The 22,869-nt window shown below is 38.9% G+C and overlaps 1 protein-coding gene across 4 annotated transcripts in view; it reads left to right on the top strand.

Annotated features, from left to right (window-relative positions):
• The window catches only part of SGIP1 (SH3GL interacting endocytic adaptor 1), a 220,442-nt gene that overhangs the window by 32,490 nt on the left and 165,083 nt on the right, over window positions 1-22,869 (top strand). The gene's annotated exons all lie outside the window — the stretch shown is intronic.

The following is a 22,869-nucleotide window of genomic DNA, read 5'->3' as shown; positions in this document are numbered from 1 at the left end:
CATATTTCATGTGATTCTTGAGATACTTAGGGTGTCTATGTCATCTGTCATTTCCTCTTTACACTGGTCCACATACAGCCCAAAGATGCCCTGTAATCCTGAGCAGACAATACAATCAGGAAATCATGCTGCATCAGTTATTCTTTTTGTACAAATATAATGGTAGGAGGTGTTCACCAGTCCACACAAAGGTAAAGAAATTAACTTTGATCTAGGGGTCACCAAGAATCACACAATCTGCTATCTGTGGGCTTTTAGGGTAGTTACTTCAGTCCCCTCCTTCCCAAGGAGGAAATTAGAGGGAAATGAGATTTTACACCTAGAGCCCTCAACTTCATGTCTGGCGTATAGTAAGCATGCAATAGTACTAGTGAGTATTTTTGTTATGTAACTAGCATAATAGTAACACTTCTTACAATAACCCTGTGATGCTTATAATGATCAGTCCTCATTTTCCAAATGAAGAAAAACTGAGGTCTGGAGAGTTTAAGTGCCTTGCCCAAAGTCATGCAATCTGGAAGGGGGCAGATGGTAGACATAAAACCAGGACCAACTGACTCCACTGCCAGTTTGCTTTATGCTTCAGTGATTCCCCCAGTAAATTTCTACTTGAGTTCCATGTCAGGGGAAAAACATTTCTGCCAATGCATTGTCATCTGACATGTAATTTGGGTGTCTCCCCTTTCAGTTTAGTGCTAGAAAACTTGTAACCAAATTTATTGTCCAAGTATAATACTGTAACTAACTCTGAAATAATTTATCCCTTTTCTTTCATTTACATGGGCTCTTATTTTTGATGGCCTGATTTTCATTTATTTTATGTTTGAAACATCTTACCATGTTACTCTTGAGATGTCTTTACAAAAACTGTCGTCATTATCGGAAATGAATAGAAATTCAAACTTAATTATATTAGAGTTGTATTAAGGGGTAAGGGACATAAAAAGGATAAACCAAGGTTTCTGGCATCAAGAAACTTACATTTTAATTGGGGACAATAGAACTATGCATGAAAATGATGAGGCAGTAAATAAATTCCAAGTGAGAGAGGTATGGGCAGAAAGTACCTCTGAAGAGAGAGAGATTTCTAAAATTGGAGGTTATGTTGGGAAAGACTTGCTGAAATTTGGGCTTAGATTTCCAGAAAAAGCTGGTCACGGTAGAATCCAAAAGCTAGAAGACTCTCGCTTCTCTAAGTTAAAATAAATCATTTGCTTACACATTTATTCAACACACTTTTGTTCACTTCCCTGTGCTAGACTATGTATTGGCACTGGGTGGTGAGTACAATAAGAATTGTCTTCACTCTTGTAGAATAGAAAGTGTAGGTTTTCAAGAAAAACGTTATTAGTGCTACCATGTTATATTTCTAGAAGAAAGCAGAGAGCAGGAAATACTGAAATCAAGTGTAATATAAATTGTAAGCAGTCATCTCATTCTCATTTACCAGCCCATTTAATAGTAAATTTTATTTCAAGTAAAATATTTTAGATTCTTATGGCTTCAGTTAGATTCAACCCAAACTAGCCATTACACTGAATGAAAGATATATTCACTTAATGTCTTACTTTTACTGGGAGAAATTAATCATTCCGCTAGAATATGCTGGAACAACCAGAAACTGTAAATCCTGTTTTTAGAGGAATACCAGGGTGGTTTCCTTACTGGTAAGCAACCCATCTCGACACAGTCTGTCAGTTGATTTGCTATTTGCATCATAAGATCCTTTAAAGATCGATGTAAATAATGAGCAAGAGTTGTCTCTAGGGGCCATCAGCTTTCCTAGGCACTGATTCTTATTCCATCCATCATTTTTGCTTCAGAGACATTAGGAATAACAACTACTAATTTGAAAAAGGGAATTTTTATATATTTGCCTACAAAACCTTTTATTTTATCCATCAAGACAAAAATGCACTTTTTCTCTGGGAAGAGTTCTTTCTATTAATTTTTGAGTAATGAATATTAATCCTTGTATGCAGCAGAATCTAGTCCAATGGAATAACACCATTTAAGAAACTTACAGTTTAATTGGAGACAATAGATTGTCCCCACATTAAACAACACATTTAAGAGTGTGTTGACCTGAACTGTAGTCCTAACCATACCACTGGATGGGTCTAGTTTTTCATCTGTCATGTGAGGATAATAATGAAAACATGATAGCTATTAAAATATAGTATAAAACATAGAATGTTTTATTGTTTTTGCCTTCCTCAGATGCATTTACTCTTTTTTGTTTATTTATTCTACTTTAAGTTCTGGGATACACGTGCAGAAAGTGCAGTTTTGTTACATAGGTATATATGTGTCATGGTGATTTGCTGCACCCATTAACCCGTCATCTAGGTTTGAAGCCCCACATGCATTAGGTATTTGTCCTAATGCTCTCCCTCCCCTTGCCCCCCACCCCTTAACAGGGCCCCGTGTGTGATGTTCCCCTCCCTGTGTCCATGTGTTCTCATTGTTCAACTCTCACTTATGAGTGTGAACATGCAGTGTTTTATTTTCTGCTCCTGTGTTAGTTTGCTTAGGATGATGGCTTCCAACTTCATCCATGTCCCTCCAAAGGACTTGATCTCATTCTTTTTCATGGTTGCATAGTATTCCATGGTGTATATGTACCACATTTTCTTTATCCAGTCTATCACTGATGAGCATTTGGGTTGGTTCCATGTTCCTATTTCTCCACAGCCTCACCAGCATCTATTGCTTCTTGACATTTTAGTAATAGCCATTCTGACTGGCATGAGATGGTATCTCATTATGGTTTTGATTTGCATTTCTCTAATGACCAGTGATGATGAGCTTTTTCTCATATGTTTGTTGGCCACATAAATGTCTTCTTTTGAGAAGACATATCCTTTGCCCACTTTTTGATGGGGTTGTTTTTTCTTGTAAATTTGTTTAAGTTCCTTATAGATTCTGAACATTAGACCTTTGTCAGATGGGTAGATTGCAAAAATGTTCTCCCATTCTGTAGGTTGCCTGTTCACGCTGATGATAGTTTCTTTTGCTGTGCAGAAGATCTTTAGTTTAATTAGATCCTATTTTTCAATTTTCATTTTTGTTGCAATGGCTTTTGGAATTTTAATCATGAAATCTTTGCCCATGCCTATGTTCTGAATAGTATTGCCTAGGTTTTCTTCCAGGGTTTTTATGGTTTTAGGTTTTACATTTAAGTTTTTAATCCATCTTGAGTTAATTTTTGTATAAGGTATAAGGAAGGGGTCCAGTTTCAGTTTTCTGCATAAGGCTAGCCAGTTTTCCCAACACCATTTATTAAATAGGGAATTATTTCCCCATTGCTTGGTTTTGTCATGTTTGTTGAAGATCAGATGGTTGTAGATGTGTGGTGTTATTTCTGAGATCTCTGTTCTGTTCACTTGGCCTATATGTCTGCTTTGGTACCAACACCATGCTGTTTTGGTTACTGTAGTCTTGTAACATAGTTTTCAGTCAGGTAGCATGATGCCTCCAGCTTTGTTCCTTTTGCCTAGGATTGTCTTGGCTATATGGACTCTTTTTTGGTTCTATATGAAATTTAAAGTAGTTTTTTCTAATTCTGTGAAGAACGTCAGTGGTAGTTTGATGGGAATGGCATTGAATGTGTAAATTACTTTGGGTGGTATGGCCATTTTCACAATATTGATTCTTCCTATCGATGAGCATGGAATGTTTTTCCATTTGTTTGTGTCCTCTCTGATTTCCTTGAGCAGTGGTTTGTAGTTCTTGAAGAGGTCCTTCACGTCCCTTGTTACCTGTATTCCTAGGTTTTTAATTCTGTTTGCAGCAATTGTGAATGGGAGTTCATTCATGAGTTGGCTGTCAGCTTTCTATTGTTGTTGTATAGTAATGCTTGTGATTTTTGCACATTGATTTTGTATCCTGAGACTTTGCTGAAGTTGCTTGCCAGCTTAAGGAGGTTTTGGGCTGAGATGATGGGGTTTTCTAAACATAGAATCATGTCATCTGCAAACAAAAACAATTTGACTTATTTTCTTCCTATGTGAATATCTTTTATTTCTTTCTCTTGCCTGATTGCCCTGGCTAGAACTTCCAATACTGTGTTGAATAGGAGTGGTGAGAGAGGACGTCCTTGTCCTTTGCCAGTTTTCAAAGGGAATGCTTCCAGCTTTTGCCTATTCAGTATGATATCAGCTATTGGTTTGTCATATATAGCTCTTATTATTTTGAGATATCCACCATGATCAAGCAGGCTTCATCCCTGGGATGCAAGGTTGGTTCAACCTATGCAAATCATTAAGTGTAATCCATCACATAAACAGAACCAATGACAAAAACCACATGATTATCTCAATAGATGCAGAAAAGGCCTTCAATAAAATTCAACATCCCTTCATGTTAATAACTCTCAATAAACTAGGTATTGAGGGAGTGTTTACTATTTTTTAGTAATAGTATCCAAAATTTCTCTTGGGAACTAGCTGCTACCCCATATAGCACAGAGCATGTGGCACAGGCCTGGCCAATCAGAATAATAAATGATGATGCTTATGAAAAAAATAAAAGGACATCAGCAGTTGCCTCAGGAATGCAGGTATTATTCAAATTGGTTAAATGAGAATGAATTATGAGAATTGTATGGGATGAGGTACTTGATCTCTTCTCCTGAGTTTATACCTGGAAGGATACAAGCCTGAGGCTATAGTCTCCAAATTGTGAAACTTGAGAATGGAGTACAGAGGGAGAATGAGTTTTACTTCTTCCTTTTCAATGTGTATCTCTTTTATTTCCTTTATTTGTTTTGAAAGGGAGTAGTGATAGAGAACATCCTTGCTTTGTTTCTGATCCTAGTAGAAGAGCTTTGAGTTTCTCCCCACTAAGCATAATGCTTTATTACCTGTAGGTTTTTTGTAGCTAGTCTTTACCAAATTGAGGTGGTTCTCCTCTATTCCTAGTTTACTGAGATTTTTTTAAATCAGAAATGGGTGTTGGATTTTGTCAGCTGCTTTTTCTGCATCTACTGATTTAAGAATGTGATTTTTTTCTTTAGCCTGTTGATGTAATGGATTATTTTAGTTTTACATTTATTTAACATATTTCAAATGTTGAACCAGCATTGCTAACCTGGTGTAATTTCCACTTGGTTGTGGTATATAATTTTTTTATACATTGTTGGATTTGATTTGCTAATACTTTATTCACAATTTTTACATCTATGTTTACGAGATATGTTGGTCTGTAGTTTTCTTTTCTTGTAATATTTTTGGTTTTGGGCTCATGAATGAGTTAGTAAATATCCCTTCTTCAATTTTTTGGAAAATATTATAGAAAATTAGAAAAATTTATTTTCTAAATATTTGGTAAGACTAATCAATGCATCCATCCAGGCCTGGTGCTTTCTGTTTTAAAAGTTATAAACTATTGATTCAATTTCTATAATAGATATAGACTTATTCAAATTGTCTGTTTCTTTTTATGTGAGTTTTGACAGATTGTGCCTTTCAAGGAATCGGTTCATTTGATCTAGGTTATCAAATGGTGGGCATAGAGAAGTTTATCATATTCCTTAATTATCCTTTTAATGTCCACAGAATCTGTAGTAATGTCCTCTCTTTCATTTTTGATATTAGTAATTTGTGACATCTCTCTTTTTTTCTTAGTTGGCCTGGCTAGAGGCATATAGGTTTTATTGATCTTTTCAATAAAACATTTTTTGGTATTCTATTATTATTTTTAATGGTCTTAATTTCACTATGTGAAATGCCATCAGTGTGCATGCATAAATTCTGCCGTTATTATCATCCTAGGAACTTTTTGAAACTTCCCCTGTTTGGTTTGGAAGGGGGGTGTAGAGGGAAAGCAAAGTTGATTCCTCCATTCCTATAATCCAGGTATGCATTCCAAAGAGTGTACTCAGATTCATCTGGGTCTTTCTGCACATTCCTGGGCTGTGAACTGTGTGAAATACTTTACCATGTTAAGCATTTTCCTGAGGCACTAATAGTCAATAGACAGATATCTTGCAGGTAAATTAAATTTGAAGGAAGTTTCACATTCTCTCCCCAACTATTTGATCTTTGTTAATAGTGTGATACCCAATAGTTTTCTATTTTAGAAGGTTCAGTGCCATCTATCCATCAAATCATTCATTATATATGTATTTAGCAAATGTTTGCTGAGTGCCTACTGTATACCAAGCACTGTGCTAAGCACTAAGGATTTAGTATTGAGCAAAACATATGTAGTTCCCTACTGTCATGGAGCTTATAGTCTTTTTGTCCTCATCATTTGCTCACCCACCATGACTCCATCCTCCATTTAAACTTGTAGTAAATTTCCAGTCTTCCAGTAATTCAATTTGAGAATTATTGCTTGGGTCTGTCATTCTGTTTCTCTGCTCTTCCTGCCTCAGGTCATATCCACTTCATCTCCCCTGTAAGACTGTAATTCCTGATCTCCCTGCTACCAAAGTAGCTTCACCATAGTCCACATTTCATACAGCATTTGTAAAATTGTCCTCTTGAAAACAAATCTGATGATAAGTCTTAGTGTAACTGTGGGTGAGTCAACCAGATAAGTGCCTCCCAATGGGATGCAATATAAAGTACACAGCACCACCTGTGAAGTATTCCTGCCTTTAACAAATTAAAGTTGAATCGGATTAGGCCTTTGAGAGTGAACTACCAGTTATAGGAAACAAAAAAGATAGAAGAAAAAGTTAAATGAAACCACCAAGGAAGCAAACAGACAAATGGAGTATATGAAATCGTCCTAGGACATTACACCAGGTTTCTCCAGTAAGTCAACGTTAAGAGGGTGGGGGGAAGAGAAAGTGCTCTAAATTAAGATCTCTAAGAATCACTATAACCTAGTGCAACATGAGACAGTGATTGGGGTCCCAATTTGAGCAAACATACTATTAAAATGAATGCGACATTTCAATGTAGACCTGATTAAATGATGCCGATAAAATATTTTTAATTTAGTTAGCTTAGAAAATGGATTGTGGTTGGATAAGAACAAATTCATATGTACATATCTAGAAATGACATGAGGTGAAAGATTTGCTTTAAAAATCATTCATCTTGACAACTGAGTGGTTGATGTACATAAGGTAATTTTTATATTATTCTCCTTCATATTTGTTTAAAGAGTAAAAATTTTAAAATTATTCAGTCATGTAACTCTTAAAAATAATCTGCAAGTTCTCTGCTGGCTACAGAACACAATCTAAACTCATAAGCTTGCCATTCAAGTCTCTTTATAAATTGACCCCAAACTAGTTTTTGACCTATTTCTACATTTCCCATGATTCTTCCTTGCATAACGTTCCTTTTCCTAAACCCACCATATGCCCTTTCATGACTCCAAGTCTTTGTGAATTCCATTCCCACTGTCTAGAATTTCCTTGCCCTTCTTCTCAGGTGACAAATGTACTCACCCCTAAAGTCACAGCACAAAATATTTTCCTTTGGAACAAACAGCTTAGCCAGAATTAGTCATTTTCTTCAACCTGCTTATTTTTCCATGACTCGCTTACAGGATTCACTACATTCTGTTGTAATTATCAAGCCAATGTCTGTCTCTGTACCCCCAGCACCACCAACAAGCAAGAGTGCATGATAATCGCCTGTCAAATGAATGCCTGCAGAGTGGATCCTTTCTCTGTGCATGTCCTCCTTATGACCTAAAGAGAGAGAAATACAGAAAGACCATTTTTCTACCTTGCAGTGTTTTTCTCCTATCTTGTAAATCTCAGAGATTTGACTTCCCTAAAATGGAAAGACAATCACAGTTCTAAACTCCCGGGTGACAGAAATATGCTAGTATTTCGTTTGTAAACACCATCAACAAATTGACTCTGTCATTAAGATTTAATGATTTTTAGCATAGCTGGGATTTATCTTTAGAAAAACACTGAGACTTGATTCCTTTAATGAACTTTTTTTCCTGACTCAGCAATACCTAATTTCTACCTAATTGCTTTGTGTTGACATTTAGTTTAGTTTCTTGGGTTCCTCCCCAAAATATGTCCTTGTGGAGGCTGCTCCCAGGCTGTTTAGCTGCAACGCATTATTTTGTCCTTAAGTCTTGAATTCAAACGCTTGAAAACATGCACTTTCCTTTGTTTTTTTTTTTTTCTTTCACTCTTAGGGACTTTGTGTATCATCAACTTATGATAGTAGTTTAAAGCTTTCTGAGTGATTTTAAGTTCATAATTTTTGGTAAAATGTAACCCACAAGACTGATTATGCGTCCCCTACGTAAAAGGGTCTCCTCTTCAGTGTGGTGTTAGGATATTTTAAAGGGCCTACAACAGAGAAAATAAAAATTTGACGTGGGTGGTCAACTAAGGAAAGACAAGTACAATGCGATATACATGTAAGATGAAATATTATTCAGCAATGAAAAGGAATGAAGTACTGATACATATCATAACAGGATAAGCCTTGAAAATATTGTGTCAAGTGAAGGGACCTAGTCACAATAGATATATTGCATTATTCCATTTATAGCAAATGTCCAGAATAGGCAAATCTATCAAGACAGAAAGTAGACTAATGGTTGCCTGGAGCTGGGAGGGTTGGGGGGAACTGGGGAGAGATTTCCAATGGGTGTAGGGTTTCTTTGTGGAGTGATTAAAAATGCTTCAGAATTACATAGTGGTGATGATTGCACAAGTCTGTGAATATACTAAAAATCATGAATTATACATTTATAGGATATGAATTATATCTTAATAAAGCTGGTTTATCAGTCAGAATGTCTATTACTAAAAAGTCTAAAAATAACAGACGTTAGTGAGGTTGCAGAGAAAAAGGAATGCTTATAAACTGTTTGTGGGAGTGTAAATTAGTTCAACCATTGTGGAAGACAGTCTTTTCTCAAAGACTTAAAAACAGAAATACGATTTAATCCAGTAATCCCATTACTGAGTATATACCCAAAGGAATATAAATTATTCTATCATAATGACACATGCACTCATATGTTCATTGCAGCACTATTCACAATAGCAAAGACATGGAATCAACCTAAATGTCCATCAGTAGTAGACTGAATGAAGAAAACATGGTACATATACACCATGGAATACTATGCAGCCATAAAAAAGAAAGAGATCATGTCCTTTGCAGGAACCTGAATGGAGCTGCAGGCCATTATCCTTAGCAAACTAATGCAGGAACAGATAATCAGATACCATATGCTCTCACTCATAAGTGAAAGCTAAATGAGAACACATAGACACACAGAGGGGAACAACGTGCACTGGGGCCTATCACTGAGGAGAGGGTTGGAGGAGACAGAGGACCATGAAAAATAACTAATGAGTACTAGGCTTAATACTCAGGTGATAAAAAACAATCTGTACAACAAACCCAAATGACACAAGTTTACCTGTGTAACAAAGCTGCACGTGTACCCCTGAATTTAAAGTAAAAGTTAAATTTAAAAACAAAAATAAAGCTGGTTTATTTTTAAGCTTAGGCATGATAATTGGATACAGTATTTTTAGGGTATTGCTGGCTGGTCCATCAAACAGCCCCAAACCTTACAGTGGCTTCACACTAGCACATTTGTTTGTTTCCTCATTCACGTAAGAATCCAATGTATATATTCCTCATAGGTGAGGAGCCTCCCACGTAGTCATTCAGAGACCTAGGTTCTTTCCATCCCTGTATCTCTAAGATCTCAGAGTCCTCTGCAATCAGCCGGCAGAAGGGGATATGGAGTGGAAAGAGGCATATCTATTTCTCTACTCTCTCAGCTTGGGAGAACCCCATATCACTTCCACTCAAGTTCCATTGTGTTGCATGGCACACTTAATTGCAAAGGCCTCTTGGAAAAGCAACTTAATTGTGTATCCAGGAAGGAGAGTAAACGGGTTTGGCAAATGGCTAACCATTCTCTGCAGTGGTGTCCCCACCCTCTTCATCCTCCCTACTTATTGGTGCTTATCTCCAACTCTTTGCCATGTTTTATTCATCACCTAGTATAATTCTGTTATATACATTCTCATTGTTTAATTAGGCACATGTGGTATACGTCTATGAGAACAATGAGATTGTTTTTAATCCATTAAGGGAAAGGAGAATATGCTTTATATGCAGAACATAGGAGTTATCAACCTGTTCCTTCACTCTCCTTAATTCACTGCCTTTGTCACCAAACATATCTTTCTTAAGCAAATCTATTCTTGTTACTTCCCCTTCTCAGAACATTCACTGGCTCCCCCTTTCTTATACCTGTTGTTTTCACATGCCTGTCTGTGGATTGCTTGAATGTATAGTAAAATGGTAAAAATTAAGACAACGTAGTCTCTGTGCATGTCTGTGCATGCACACACACGTATATGTGTGTATATAGTTGATGTCAGATTGCCAACTGCGCTTGCTCAAGACATTTATTTAGAGATTATGTCCCTCTGATATTTTGGAGTGTTAAACTATTATTTTCTTTTATGAAACCATGGTGCTAGTTGATTATTTTTAAATGTTCTTCCATTCCAAAATAGATTTAACCTTATACTTTGTCAAAATGTGGGCAAGCATATGACTTGAGAGCAATAGAACTTTTTAAGACGTCTTTTGAGCAGTTTATAAAGTTGCTCGTGGAAGGCACATCATCTCCATAGCCCTGATCACATGGTGTATAATTTTGTCCTTCTGCTTAGAAGCCTTGCGTATATATGTGCTCATGGAGATAACAGTGATGGGTCTTCCAGGAATTTAGAAAACATTGCAAAGAGGATGGGAGGGTTTATATTAGGTACTGTGTGGATTTCCAATAAGACTGCTAGAAATAGAATAAATCAAGGTCCTAACTACCATCGATAATGTGCATCTGCAAGATCCCATTTCATTTGGCCAACTTTTCACTCATAAATTTACTTAGCCTTACATTTAGATCCAAGTTGGATCTTACATTTACTTGTAGATGCATCCCCAAATCTTCTCTAACTGCTGCGGTTTTGGAAAGTAGCCATTTTAAAAACCTCAAAATTGAACCTAAGTACTCTGGGTACAAATTTAAATTTAGCAAATATACAACCTATCAAACCCATGTGTATTGACATTCTGTATGTGACTCATTGTGGGTCTTCATGAGTCATGCCGGCCCCCTGGGGTTCAGTTTTCACCGGTAGAAAAATGAGAGTGGTCCAGCCAGACTTCTAAAGCCTCTTTACTTCTAACACTGTATACCCTAAATTATTCATGCCTGGTGCGTGCATAGTTTGTGGTAATATCATATCAAGGGTTTTATTTTCCATTCACTGTTAGAATCTGACACACTTCAAAGTAAATAAAATGTGTGGTGTGTGTATGTTTAAAGCTGAAATAGAAACCACCTGTCATGTGAGTGTCTTGGAAAGACAAGTAGAGGCAGTATTTGCCTTTGTTATCAGTGACTCAGGCTCCAACAAATCCAGGCTTCAGTAGCAGTTTCATCAGTACACTAAGAGCCATGTGCAAAATGTCTAGTCTGCAGGACCCTTTTTCCTAGGAACACATGTGCACTGCACTGAGAGTGAAGGTGGAGAGATCCAAAGTAAGCCAATATTTATTTATATATTGCAGCAAGAGATCAGAAAATGAGAATTCACAGTAATAAGATGCAGTAGGGACTTGGGAGGGGTCCTTCTGTAGTCCTAAAGAGAAATATTATTTTAAAGTTGCTAACAAAGAAGGAGGTACCATGTTAGTATCCGCATTTTTCTTCTTGAAAAGGAGGTTCTAATGCAGTATTAAGTTAAAATCACTGAAGAGGAGGAAAAAAATAGGAAAATCTTTCCCTGTCCTGTGAACTGAAATAACTGTAACCATGTAGCTTCCAGTTGCTGAGCCCAAGTAGTTGAACATTGTAAGGTGGGGCTGGGAGCATGGGCTTCTGGAGTCAGCAGCCTGGGTTCAAAGTCTGGCTCAGCCACATAAAAGCTTTGTGAAACACTTCAAGTTATTTACCTTTGTAAGCCTCAGTGTCCTCATCTACAAAATAGAGATGATAGTACTGGGTCATGGCAAGGATTTAAAGAGGTAATAAAACCAATGCACATGTGAACACTCAAGGAATTGATAGCCATTTTTCTTATTATCTCAACCTTTAATATTAGTACGTATCTCAAGACCTCCCAGATCAATCCCTTCTATATTTTTGCTCCAGAAATCTGCCTGCTTAAATTTTCTAGAAAGATTTGCAGTTTGTTTCTTTTCTTCTCCTTCTCCTTTTGCTCTTCTCTTTTTCCTGATCCCTCCTCTCAGAGTAGATAAGAGTGGTACTGGCCACAAGCCAGACTCCTCTTGAAAGAATATGCTTTCAGATTAGCCATGTGTCATCTGAAGTTGTGGATCTGGGGATTAGTCTTCAGTGATTACAAATCAGACAAGGGGAATTATTGTCTTATTTTCCCTCCCACCTCCTCCCCAAGCAGAGCTGCTGCCTGCTCAGGGTGGCAGCTTCAGCTGGGTCGTGCCTGGTGCTTGGCATGCAGCTGCAGCAGTGAGAGCTGAGGATGCTTCAGGGTGTTTTTGATTTTGTTCTGTTTCGTTTTTGAGAAAGGCAACTTTCAGTGCATTGGAACCCAGTGTCTTGAATAATTACCTGCCTGCTAAATGCTGGCAAGGAATTTTGCCCCAGATGAAGTGCAAGTTGCTACTGAGATTGTCCTTTTCTTACCTCTGCCTGTTAAATGTCCTGCCCATTATTCGAGGTTCATTTAAAGTATCTGTTCCTCCATGAAGACCCTTCTTGGTCTCTCTTCTGGACTTCCTTTCCAACTCAGCTCATGGCATGTGCTTACAGCATGAATTCTTAGGTGTCCTTGATTAATCTGGTCTACTTCATATAAACTCCTTAGAAGAATGTTTGTTTATAGACTGACCCTGAACAATTTCTTTTAATTTACTTGTATCTTGGTTTGATAAGCATTCTCTGCTTTTAATCTAATCTAACCCTGATGTTTAACTAATTATTTTCATCCTTCCTGGCTTCTGATTCTGACCACAACGGGGCCTGGTTGCATGTAAGTGAAGGACAAAGAGGAAAGAGGTCCATGGGACTATGATGGGTGTTACCTTCATTTATTTGTATTATAGTGACAAGTGTATTTATCCTATTTCTCTCTTATAAGCATGATTCCAGGGATTTGTTTTCCTTTGTAAAATGGGGCTTTGAACATGGGAGGTGCTCAAATGGTTAATAATTGGAATAGATATGCTAATTATTAGTTTAGAAGAGTGATACTAATGCAGTCCTCTGTGTGTGTGTGTGTATGTTTGTGTGTTGCACACCCAAAAAGAAGAGGAGGAATAATAGGACAATGATAGCAGTCTCAACCATAGTTATATTTTGAAATTTTTCTTTCTTCTCTTCTTTATCACTTTCCCTTTCTACATGAAGTCAGGATTCAAGACTAGATGTTTAATTTTAGCATCAAGTTTGGTTTCTATGAGTCATTGCTCTATTAAAACCTATTCTAACCAAAATATCTCATTGTTATTTATAAGCTGGTGTGCCTTTTTAAAAAATTTACCTCTTGCAGAGATATTTTTATTTTAATTTTTTTCCATTTTTAGAAATACATTCCTATTACTACTGGTACTGGGCATTATTGGGGGTAGAAAATATCCAATGTCATGTAATAATAGTTTCCCAGTCACCAGAGTCACATGGGAGCTCCTATTCCTGAGCCCATCCCTGGAGATTCTGAGTCAGGATATCTGCAGGCACTGAAAATTTGTGACTTTAAAAAGGTTCCCAAGTGGGGCTAATGAGCAATGGGTGTAGGAACTGGGGTGAAAAGGTTAGGTCCTATCCATGAGGAGTTTATAAGCTGCTCGGGAAAATCAAATCATAAGAAATGCTAACTCACAAGCTTGAATTATATTATGAAATACCTTACATATTTAACCTGCTTAGCCATTTGTGAAGCATTTCATAAAGGGAAATTTCACATAGCCCATCCCTCCTACAAGATATGTAAAGAAATTGTTTTTATCCACTTTTTTTCTTAAGCGGGTTGAGGCAAAGACATTAACTGACTCAGTTAGAAACTCAAAGTCCTGACTGAGCCCAGCTTCAAACAGTACATATCCCCATGCCCTTGAATGTACAAACGGACTCACTGGTTCAAGGGTTTTTTGTTTTTTTGTTTTTGAGATGGAGTTTCACTCTTGTTGCCCAGACTGGAGTGCAATGGTGCGATCTCGGCTCACCACAACCTCCACCTCCCAGATTCAAGGGATTCTCCTGCTTCAGCCTCTGAGTAGCTGAGATTACAGGCATGCGCCACCACACCCGACTAATTTTGCATTTTTAGTAGAGATGGGGTATCTCCATGTTGGTCCGGCTGGTTTCGAACTCCCAATCTCAGATAATCCGCCCGCCTCTGCCTCCCAAAGTACATGGTATTTGTTTGTAGTGAAGCAAATATCCAGAACAGCAAGCAGAGAGAATTGGGGGTACATCTACAAGTCAGATGAGACTGATGATTCAGAGACACATCTGCAACCATGTGTTTTCCTCTTTAAGTATCCAGGAAGAGTGGTTTCACTTCTATTTATTCTTGGATCTGTAAAATTACACACACATTTACTGATAGGAGTAGCCAAGTCTTGTTATTGTTACTGTTTATTTTAATTTTCTTTTAAGAAGCTAAGGTGGAGAGAAGTGACTGCTTATCCTACCATGTCAGTACCCAACATGCTGTTTCCCAAAGTTATATGTACTCAGCCTTACCAATCTCTCACTGTCCCAGACCTTCATGTTAAGTGTCTGTAGAGACACCATTAAGATTTGAGATGACGGGCATAAGATGGTAGACACGGAAATGCCTATTATCAGAGGTTTTTATGAGGTTTCCTAAGACAATAGGCATAGATATTTCCTAGGATAGAAAAAGAGATCCATATGAGATTGTGGCAGAGGGCAGACTTGAAATGAAAAAATTTTTAAAGCTGTGCATCTAGACCATGTTTCCTAAATTCTGTGCATGTAGCGAGGCACCTGTAGAATATTGTCCAAGTTCATTAGACCACATTACTAGGGTTCAATCTTAACATTTTCTGTTTCAGTTCTAACAGACTGCTCGTAATTCTCACAATATTCTTACTTTTTTGTCCAACCTTGCCTTGGCTCCTGGTGCCTATACTAATGGAAATAATCCTTGTCCATGCTGCTTGGATCACCTTTCCTAACTTTATAATACCTAACGAAGACTTTCCTCAAGCATCATTTGTTGTCACAAAACCTTTCTGGGCAACATCCCACCCAAAAACAACTGGTCATTCTCTCCTCTTCCCCATCTTAGTAAATGCCAATTTTGTCATTTCAGTTGCTCTAACCAAACATTTTTTTCTATTTATTCCTGATTTCTCTCCATTTTTCATATTCCACTTTCAATCACCAACTATTCTATGTTCTCTACTGTCAGAATATATCTCAGATATAATCACTCCTCACCTTCTCCAAATCTTTCACCCTGGTCTAAGGCACAATATACTCACAGCTGTTTATTTTAATAGCCTCCTAATTATCTTCTCTGTTCCCATTTTAGCCCCACTTCTATGAATTACCTACATGACAAGCAGGGTGATCCTTTTAAAATTTAAGGCAGATCATGTCACATATTTAATATGCTTGAATGGCTTCCATCACACTCAGAAAGGGACCCAGACTCCTAACCAGTGTATCTGCAAGGCCCTATATAACCTAAGGCCCCACTACAACTCCAATTTCCACTTCTACTTCTCTCCAACCATATGAAGGTTTTGCTGTTTCCTGTACCTTTAAGCATTTTCTTGTCTTAGGGTCTTTGCACTTACTCTTACCCTTGCCTGAAACTCTCTTCCCTTGATAACTACATAGTAGGTCTCTGCTCAGATATCACCTAAAAGGTCTTTCTTGAGCATACCACCTAAGATAGTGATCACTACCTCAAAACTCCCTATCTACCTGAATCTGCTTTTTCCTGTTCTTAATACTTCTCTCCATCCAACACAAGACATATTATTTATTTGTACATCTTATATCTTTCCATATACAGCAATAATTTTGTTTCTTACTATGTCTTTAACACTCAGTGTAGAGTCTTTGTAATCAATAAATTAATAAAAACATCCAATATAGCAATTTATTGTAGATATTTCTTTATATATTTGTTTTTCTTAATTATACAAGAATTCTTAATTGTTTTTATCTGCAATATCTGGTACATAGTAGGTACTCAATAAATGTTTTGATTCATGCATGACTACATAGCGCTTTCTATGAAGCACATGCAATGCTGAAATACTTGCTAGTTTTACTAGCAGAACATATAACTTTATTCATACAGTATAAAATCACAACAGCAAACATACATCACTTTAAAAATGAGCTATTGTAACTAAGAATCAGCTGTTTCTAAGTTTTATGCTAAAGCATATTTATTTCTTCATTTGTTTGGATCTGTGCACTCTATAGAAAAGCCATCATATATACCAAGAGCTTAAGAAAATGTGTGGAAAATTTGGAGAAATTTTGTAACTTTTTTCTTGTCACAATTACTTATCTTCTTAGTGGTCAAAAACTCAAGACCTCACTCTATTGAAACATTCTAAGACATGAGAGTGTATAATTAAACCTCACTGTTTTAGATCAATAAACCCTATCTGTTTAAATTGCCAATTAGTTCATTTAAGGCAGCATAGTACAGTGGTTCAAGAGTCCAAACTCTGCATTCAGACTGTATATTTTTAAATTCTAGCTTGAACAATTACTAGTTATGTGAAATCAAGCAAGTTCTCAACCTTTTTTTTCTTGTGTATAAATAAGGGTAATAATATCCCTAGCTCTTGCTGTTAATGAAAGTATTTATGATGTATCCACAAAACCCATAGAATAGTGCCTTGTAAATAGTAGGAACTCAATCTTAGTATTGTTATTGTTATTAATAAAAACATAGTTTTTATTACATTTAATTGTGCATAATAACTCTTAACAAGGTATTTCCTAATAGGCTCTGCCAATCTTGCCTCAAAGAATAAATAAGAACTATTTATGATTAAATCCATTTCTGTAAAAATAATTCATGTGTTGAAGTTCACACCTTCTCTTAAGTTTAAAATGCTTTGCCTGGCAACTCCTCAGCTCAGCTCAAAGTGAGTTATTATACATGATTCATGAGGAAACTCCAAATTAATAGTATTATTTTGTGCTCCCTGCTGAACACTGAAGAGTGATTGCGTTTGTGATACATGACATCAAATGAGAGTTAGGTCTTGATTTATTTAACAATTCACCATTAAAAAAGAGGACTGGAGACTTTTACCAAATTTTACTTCGACAAATGAAGAAAGACAAGGGACACTAATTAGAATTCGCTTCACAAGTTATCCGTTGTCTGTGCATAATCTGGCTGTCCACGTGGGCTCTTCCACTCTGTGTGTAGGGTGCTTGCTGTTTGGATGAACAGAGGCAAGATGGTGCACTTCTGGGTTCTTCATCTCCCAACTTTTCCCACCCGCGCGAAATGCAGCCGGCGCCCGGGAGGGTGCAGACCAACCGGGCATGCGCCAGGTGACGTCAATCCGAAGAGACCAAGATTTACCTGGTCGCACCTGCGGAATGCCCCCCGACACGCCCGTGCCCCACCTATTGCCCTCCCACTCCTAGAAAAGCCGCTCCGGACAGCCTCCACGCGCGGCCTTCCTCAGTCCTCCACTCCTGTCAGGATGTCGGGACTGCAGGAACTCCGTCCGAGAGCCCCACCGGGGGACTCTGTCGGCCTTCTTTGCCGGAGGCCGACAGACCTCTTCCCCACACCTTAGGTGACCAAAATAAACTTGCAGTTTTGCTCCTACACTTGCCTACTCGCTGGTTCTTTTGTGCCCGCTCTGGTGGTCTTGGAAAAACAAATCAGTTGGTGCCGAATACCCGGGAGGAGACCCCTCCTCAGGCCTCTAAGGGTTGAGGAACCTCCTCCTGCTCCCACACGGCAGACGGACCAGGACCTGAGACCCGCTTCCCTCACTCTCACGGCCTCTCTGGGGTAAGTGCCCTTGTCTCCTCTTTACCTCCCTCGGCCAAAAATCCTGCACAGGTCCGAGGCCCACTTTTGAGCCACCAAGTGGCTCGGGAGACCCGTTCAGGTTGGAGACGTCCGCCTGAAGGTAATCTCCACTTTGGCTCCATGAGCCTCCAGTCTGTCTCTGCTGGTTCCAAAGGACGCTTTGAAGCCAGGCAGAGATCCACTTCCATTTCCATTGTGTCCATTGTGTAAGTAAAGAGGAAACAAACGGGAAACCCCCAGTCCAAATTTCCAAAGAGCACCCCCTTAGGGTGCCTCCTAGCCAATTTAAAAACCTTACAGCTTGAACAAGACCTTAGGAGGAAGCGGTTAATTTTCCTTTCCACTTTGGGGTGATCGACCTCAGCAATTTCTGCCAGTGGCTAGGCAAGTGGTCCGAAATTAATTACATACAAGGCTTTTGGGCCTTAAGCTCTCGTCTCTATACTCCTCCTTCTCTCCCCGCTCTCTCCACCCCCTCCCTTCCTGCCCAGACTCCTCCTCCTCCCCCCATCCAGACTCCTCCTTCCTCCTCCTTATCTACTAGTAATCCACTCGGTCCTGTGCCTCCTTCGGGGCCCCCAACTGGTTGTCTTGAGTCCCCTTTCTCTGCCCACACCCTCCTACAGCGTTAGCACCTTTGCGAGAGGTGGCTGGAGCAGAGGGGGTAGTCAGAGTACATGTCCCTTTTTCATTGGCCGATCTTTCCAAAATTGAGAAGCGTTTAGGTGATTTCTCAGCTAATCCTACCATATACATAAAGGAATTTAGATACCTTTGTCAGGCCTATGACTTAACTTGGCATGACCTCCAGGTTATCCTAACCTCTACCCTAAACTGACTGAGGTTCTAACCCAGTATACCCGGTTAGATCCGGCCTCCCCCACAGGGGCCACCATTTTGGCGTCTTATTTCATTTCTCAATCAGCTCCTGACATTCGTAAAAAACTTCAAAAGGTAGAGGATGGTCCTCAGACACCAATACAAGACCTGGTTAAATTAGCCTTTAAGGTCTATAATTCCAGAGAGGAGATGGCAGGCTCGCCTCAAACAGAAGTTACAGCTCCTAGCAGCGGCTTTACAGCCCAGTCGTAACCCCCAGACCAGAGAGCACACACTCCGCAGACTCCAAGGCTACGAAAGGAGCCTGCTATAAGTGCGACAAGGCGGGACACTATGCCAACAGGTGTCCACAAGGTCCCCGAGCTCCAACGCAGCTTTGCTATAAGTGCAAGGCGTCAGGACATTGGGCCAGTGAATGTCCTAACCCTCGTCCACCAGCAACCCCCTGCCCTCCTTGCCAGCAGGGAGGACACTGGAAGTCTGATTGCCCCACCCTGAGAACAGGTGCTGCGTCTCCACGTGACCCCCTTTCCCAGGATCCTGGGAGCTCCTTCCAGCTCCTACATCTGGACGACGACAACTGAAGGTGCCGAGACTCGGTGACCCCCATCACCCTCGCCGAGCCGCGGGTAACTCTCCTGGTAGCGGGTAAGACAATTTTTTAATCAACAGCGAGGCTACCTATTCTGTTTTGCCGTCCTTCTCTGGACCTAGCCTTCCATCCAATATCTCTGTAGTAGGAGTAAGCGGGAAGCCATCCACTCCACAAAAACTCCACTCCTTAATTGCTGCCTGGCCAACAACTACTCTGCGCACTCGTTCCTCATTCCCAGCTAAAAAGGGCCCCTACCGAAAGCAATCAGTGGAAATCAGTTTGGCTTTCCCCCACTCGCCTCAAACTTACTAAATTTTCTTAACTATCTCATACTCCTCAACCTTGCTGGGACCTTCCTTCTGGGTTTTGCCCCTATTCCAACAAATGCTTCCATTCCTCATTCCTATACTAATACTGTGCCTTATTTTATTCTTCATCCATACGTCCAAATGCCAACCATGGGCCCCAAACTTAACGATGCCCCTTAACAGCAGGAAGTAGCCGGACAGACCACGGCGCCCCTTATCACTATTACCAATAAAAGGTTGGACTGTTTGGAGGAACGGAGGCAAGCTGGTGCACTTCCGGGTTCTTCATCTCCCAACTTTTCCCACGCGCACGAAAATGCAGCCAGCGCCCGGGAGGGTGCAGACCAACCGGGTATGCGCCAGGTGACGTCAATCCGAAGAGACCAAGATTTACCTGGTCGCACCTGCGGAACACCCCCCGACACGCCCGTGCCCCGCCTATTGCCCTCCCACTCCTAGAAAAGCCGCTACGGACGGACGCCACGCGCGGACTTCCCAGCCCCACTCCTGTCGGGATGTCGGGACTGCAGGAACTCCATCCGAGAGCTCTACGGGGCGACTCTGCCGGCCTCCTTTGCCGGAGGCCGACAGACCTCTCCCCCACACCTTAAGTGACCAAAAATAAATTTGCAGTTTTGCTCCTACCCTTGCCTGGTCACTGGTTCTTTTGTGCCCGCTCTGGTGGTCTTAGAAAAACAAATCACTTGTAACAGATGAAACGCAGCCTGGTGAACAATGTGTACCTTGAAGAGCTATAGCACGGCCCACAATTGGTGTCTTAGTAGAAACAAAGCTAGGTAATCAACTACTTTGGCATCAGGAAAATTATACAAAAAGAAAAGGAGAGACACTGAACTATATCTCTGAGACGAAGAGAATGGATTCTAAGTATCTTACCTCAGAAAAAGAAGTGACTGCCTAGTTAGTGGCAGTAACAGGATCAGTCAGAATCCATGTCTTCCACAGTCTCCTCAATGTACTTTCCATTCAGCCATGCTTTTAGAGCTGGGAAAGAGGTTGGTTGTGGGTTATCTGGAAATTTGGGAAAAGGTCATCTTGATTTTAAAAGGGCTCATAAATTCTGAATGAGACTAAGTGAACTAGAATAGTAATGGGATAGATAATATAAAGCATTATTTGCATAACATTGCTTCTGAAAATGAAAACATTTGCTCAGAAGTATTTGTTCTTAGAGGAAGTGGCCAGATGAACTGGTGAATGAAGGTAGAAGAACCTTACTATCAGCATCCCTTCCAGGGAGACTTTTTATGAAAACAGGTCAGGTCTTAACACCACAAATATGAATGGAGAGTTATTGCTCTCTGGATGATCTGAGGGAAGCCATTTAGCTCTAAGTTTTTGATTAAGTGAGAGGAAAGTACACTTCAGTGGCTGAAGTTGATTTTTTTTTGTAAAGTGTTTTGACAATTTATATTAGTGGAAAAGGAGTTAACAGTTTCCAGTCAAAGACGTAGGAAGTAATCAGAGTCATCAGTGCATGAAATAAACATCATAATTATATTAGAAATAATTGATTCATAAATATCTGAATTACACATGACTTTTTAGATGCTGCCTAAAAACTATTTATCAAGAAGAATGTCAGACAAATATGCCTATAAGTATATCAAAGTACATCGTACTTCAGAAAGATGATCTGCCTTGAATAATTTAGGATTTTGTTAAGAAATTAGCCCCAGATTCTCATTCTTAAATCCTTAGATCTTTGTTTAACAGAGTGGCAACAAGTTGCTCTATGCTAGAAAAAAAATATATAAAAATATAAAAAATATATAAAAACATATATATAAATATATATATAATCTACAGGCCTATGTTGCTTTTAAAGCAAACAACTTAAATTTGGATTTATACAAAAATTAGATGATTTTATTCCACACATATTTATAACATTTTCAAATATATCAAATCTCTGATGTGTTTGACATCAATTGATTGATAAATATCTGAATTACACATGACTTTTTAGATACCACCTACAAAGTATTTATCAAGGAGAAAGTGAGATATGTCTATGCTACACACATAGAAAATTCAGCTGTAATAGTAAGTCAGAAAAGTTTAAGTGGTTTTGGTGAGACTGAAAGATGGAATTGCACAGAGATGAGCCATCAGCTCTTTTCCTCGTAGTAGGAAAGTTGGGATACATCTAAAATATTCTCAAAGTGTAGTGTATGAAATGTTAGCACTAGAAAATTTTTAACTGCTTATTATAAATTCAGATTCACCCCATCCTACTGATTTTTGGGGTGTAGGCCCCAATAACTGCATTGCACTAACTTCCTTAGTTTGCTCTTATGCACTCTCATGCTTGTCAACTACTGGGATTAACTATTTGCTTAAAGGCTGGTTTCACCTTTGCAGAAATTCATGATCCTAATTTTTATTTTCATAAATAAAAATACAAGTTCCTCAATTCATAATTAAACATTCAAGCACAATCCTCTAAGCCCAAATACCCTTTCATTAGGTAAACTAAAGAGGAAACTCTTATGCAGCCTCAGCTGTGCTTCATTTTACATCCTTGGTTAAGCCTTCCTATTCCCCATCTATTTCTCTCCTACATCCCAATTAGTAGTGTCTTTCTTCTGCATACTCCTTAGTCACTTGATGTTGCATTTGTTCATGTAGCTTGCTCCTGTCTGCATCACTGGCTACGAACCCCATGAAGGGAGGAATGTAATTCATCTTAGATGTCGTCTCTCCTAGTACAGTAGTCAACACATAATAGCTGCTCAATAAATTTTTGTTGCATGGCTTTAGCTCTGGTTCATAAAGGTTAATATTTCATCTCTATGGTGAACTAAAAGTTGTACTTGGTTAAACTTGGGACATTTTTGCTGAAGAGTCTAGCTCTAAGGGGAAACCAGTGTTCCCAAGAAATGCATTTGAGATAAATTAGTAAGTAGAATCTTTAGAGTCCTATTTTGTTGTTGCTGCTGTTTTTATTTATCTTTGAAATGGCACCAGAGACTTGTCTGATTAAAATGAAATTGTTGGTTTGGTGTCTACTTCCAATTAGACTATAAGCTTCTTGAATTTATGAATTGTACCTCAATAATCTCCGTATCTTCAATACCTGTATCTAG

This window comes from Rhinopithecus roxellana, chromosome 12 (assembly GCF_007565055.1).
Source record: "Rhinopithecus roxellana isolate Shanxi Qingling chromosome 12, ASM756505v1, whole genome shotgun sequence".
In the NCBI taxonomy this organism is placed as follows: Eukaryota; Metazoa; Chordata; class Mammalia; order Primates; family Cercopithecidae; genus Rhinopithecus; species Rhinopithecus roxellana.
This window is presented reverse-complemented; position numbering and strand designations above follow the sequence as displayed.